The sequence below is a fragment of the Crocodylus porosus genome, unplaced genomic scaffold (genome assembly GCF_001723895.1).
Source record: "Crocodylus porosus isolate Cpor-Errol unplaced genomic scaffold, CroPor_comp1, whole genome shotgun sequence".
In the NCBI taxonomy this organism is placed as follows: Eukaryota; Metazoa; Chordata; order Crocodylia; family Crocodylidae; genus Crocodylus; species Crocodylus porosus.
The window spans coordinates 129,226,325-129,230,276 of NW_017728886.1; positions in this window are offsets into that span (position 1 = coordinate 129,226,325).

A 3,952-nucleotide genomic window follows, 5' to 3' on the forward strand; every position below is an offset into this window, starting at 1 on the left:
GCCCCGCCCCGCGCCGCGACTGCCTTGGACTGCGGGGGACGATTGGGACACGTGGGCGGGCGAGGCTCATGGCGTTAGGCGCCTATGGGGGCGTTGCTCACTAAGGGGCCGGGGCGAGCGCGGCTCCGACAGCCTCGGGGTGTGAGGAGCCCGGGCGGTGCGGCCATGGGGCTTCCCCGGGACAGGGAGGGGGCGGCGCAGCCCCATGCAGGTCAGGGCGGGCGGGACCTGCTGCCAACTCGCGGGCTCAAGGAAGCGACCTGGGCTGGTAGAGGGGTCCGCCGGCCGGCGGGGCCCGTGCGCGCACGCACTCCCCCCGCCCAAGGTCCAGCAGTCACCAGCAAATGAGCGCGTTAGCCCTGGTGAGTGGCACAGCCAGAGAAGGGCCTTAGGGGCATTTCCTCAACCCTCCTTGAAGAAAAATGTATGATGAAAAATATTTTTCTGCTTATTTTCCCTTTCAAGAGGGACGAGTCAAAAGCAGATGTCTCCTCTCCTCCCTTCCCCCATTTTCTCTTCTGTTTCGACATTAGGTTGTCTTTCTCATTTCCCTTTAAAAAAGACACAGTAATAATTCCTATGCTGAGTATTAAAATAGTGATTGAGAAAGCCTGAAGGGAGAGGAATAGGATACAATCAAAGATCAAAACTCTGTTTGCAAGTATATGCATAAGGAAGAAAGTATATTCTGAACTACACGAAGGAAAGCAAGGTTTTTTAAATGTGTGGTGTTTGCTCTGAGAACAGGGGTGGAGTAGGTGGCAAGAAGGCCCCATCATCATAGACCAAGAGTTAATTTTCTTTTATCAGTGTGGATTGCAGGCATTTTGTTTGTAGAACAGAAATTGAAAACTGAAGGGTTGAATTAATGGTAGTGTGAAAAATGTTTGCATTGCTATTTTTTCTATTAAAAAAAATGCTTATCCAGTTCATGAAATCATCACACTCTTAAACAAATTCTTAATCTGCTTAAAGAGGCATGAACAAATACTATGTAGAAAAACTCAGCCTAATCAATTCATATTTACAAAGAGTTCTTTATGATAAAACCTCCAAATTGTAAAAAAAAAAAAAAAACAAATTGTATTGGGGTGTACACATGTGAACATTTCTTTAAGTACGGCAAAAATAGAATTTTTCATCTCAAAAGAAAGAAAACAAGAAGCCTTGACAAGGGAACTGAAGGGCTGTTATAGAGCCAGACAGGTCCTCCAAGTAGAAATAAATGAAGGAAAGGAGTGAATAAACAATTTAACTCATGTCATCTTCATTAGCTGCTCTATATTAAGTTGCAAGTTAAGATAAGCAGTGAGAATATTTGTAGTGAAACTAGCCAACTGCCTTTTTCACAGCACTTATTTATACAGAGACCAAGAGCTGGATAAAGAACAGCCACAATCTCAGTCTCTGCCAATAGACTCTATCATTACCAAATGCACCAAGTCAATCAGCCCCTTACCTGGGCTTCAAGTCACAAGGAAGCAGCGTCTCCATCCTTTTAACTTTGAATGATTCCAGGGTGCATGAGGTGCATGTGTGCCTTCTTTGGGATGCATAGTGTAAGCAACATCATGAAGAACCACAAATACTGTAGGGTAATTAATTCTCCTATATTGGAATTCTCTCACAACAAAATAATAACAGTTGGATGTTGAATAAAAAAGAGGCCAAATATAAATGAAGGGTGGAATCTAACAAATGGACAAGTGATAAAGCAATAAGGGAATATAATAAAAAAGAAAGAATAAGAAATGTCAGAATAAATAGCAACAATACAAGTTAAAAGTACAGAGACAGAAAGTCTAAACTAACTATAAATTGAAAACCAAAAGGATGAAAAAGAACAATAAAATAAAAGGACTGAAAGTAAAAAATGAATGCTGCAAGGCTACCTTAAATAATATTGTAGAACAATAATAGATCACTGTCTATTTTGTACATAGTTTTGGTATTCTTTCTTTTGCCTTATTTGTATTGATTTATTTAGGATGCAAAAAAACTCAGTTTTGAGAATGGACTAACATGAAAGTTAAAAAGTAGCAATTGAGTGGTCTTTTTATTTATTTCATATTAATGTCAAAAAGGAAGACAAATATGATTGAACTACAGGCATACCTCATTTTATTGCGCTTCACTTTATTGCGCTTCGCAGATATTGCATTTTTTACAAATTGAAGTTTTGTGGCAACCCTGCGTCGAGCAAGTGTATCAGTGCCATTTTTCCATTGGTGACTGTGAGGGAGTGGGGCCTAGGAGCGGCTGTGGACTCCCTAGCGCCCCCCTACCATCACTTCAGGTAGACTCAGCACCCTCAGTTTCTCGCTCGCCACGTCTTTGATAGTAATAAGTTTATATGGGAGGCTGCCTTTATCCCCTGGTGAACAGTGCATGTGATCCTGCCCCTACTCCATATGGGGTGCCTCTGCACACCCCTGCCTTAAGGGCTATGCATGCCTCCTACCTCCCCTTTAGCACGCCCCAAGCCTCGCAGCTGTTCCTGGACGTTGCTCTGTCCTTGCCCTCCGGTGTCTTCTCTGGCGCCCCTTGGGCTCGTCCTGCCCTGGTGCCCCTCTCTGGCACCCCTGGGCCTGTCACCCACCTGGTGCCCCCTGGGGCTTGTCAGGCCCTGGCGCCCCTCTCTGATCTTCCTGGGCCTATCCCACCAACTGGCAGCCCCTTACTGGCACCCCGGGTCAGTCACACGCCCGTCGCCCCTGGGCCGGTTAGACAGCCTGCACCCTGGTACCGGCACCCCTGGGCCACTGCTGCAATCCGCACCCCGCTACCGGTGCCCCTGGGCTTGCCATGCCCAGGCCTCACCCCACTAGGCCTGTCTTGCGGCTTCTTCCGCCGCTCTTCGCCCTCTCTGGAGCCTCTCGCACACGTTGCCCCTCTCTGGGGCCTATGCCGCGTGCCTCTCGTACTTGGGCTCAGATGGCCGCAGCCTTTCCTGGGTCACTTGCCCCACTGGGCAAAATACCACCCTCATGGCCTGGGGTCTCAACCCCTATACGCCGAGCGCCTCTACGGCGCTCGCTCGCTGCACCCACTGTGGCACTGGAGTCCCCAGCACTGTGGAGCCCTCTGGGACTCTCTCCAGGTCCTACCCCAGTTGGGGCTCAGGTGGCCACAGCCGTGCCTGGCCTCCAGGACCACCGTCTCGGTCCTTTGCCCTGATAGGGCTTCTCTCTAGTCTCACCCCACAGGGTGGGGTCCACTGACCCTTCGATATGTGCGCCACTGGCACAAACAGCTGTGCCCTGCTGGGCACCAGGAACCCCCAGATTATTGGGGAGCTCCCATGAGGCCTCCTCACAACCCTACAGCCTCACCCGATCCTCCGGAGTAACTATAACAAAACCCTAGCCCAACAGCTGTAACAAAACCAACAAAGAGCCTCCCTGCTCATAAGGCAACTTCAAGCCCCCACCAGGGCTCCTAACCATACCTCCCTTCAAGGTCCTCTAATCCCTGGCATCATAGCAGCCAGGCAGAATGACCAGGTTGCAACTACCAGCTCAAGCCACTCAGCTCTGCCACAGAGCTCCTCCTCTAACAGCTGCCAGAAGGGAACTGCTAGTCAGGCTCCAGCCTGGGCTGTTTATAAAGGCCCGGCCCTGCCCCCTTCTGGGCACATGACCTGCCTGGTTGCCCCAGCAACTGGCAGCTGGGCTGCCCGGGTGATTGGCAGCTCACCTTATCTCACTCTCAGGCACGGAGCACCCCAGTGCCTCCGTGACAGTGACGTTTTTCTAACAGCATTTGCTCACTTCGTGTCTCATGGGAGGAGGTCAAAATATTAACATTAACAGGAGTTTGGAAGAAGTTGATTCCAACCCTCATGGATGACTTTGAGGGGTTCAAGACTTCAGTGGAGGAAGTAACTGCAGATGTGGTGGAAATAGCAAGAGAACTAGAATTAGAAGTGGAGCCTGAAGATGTGACTGAATTG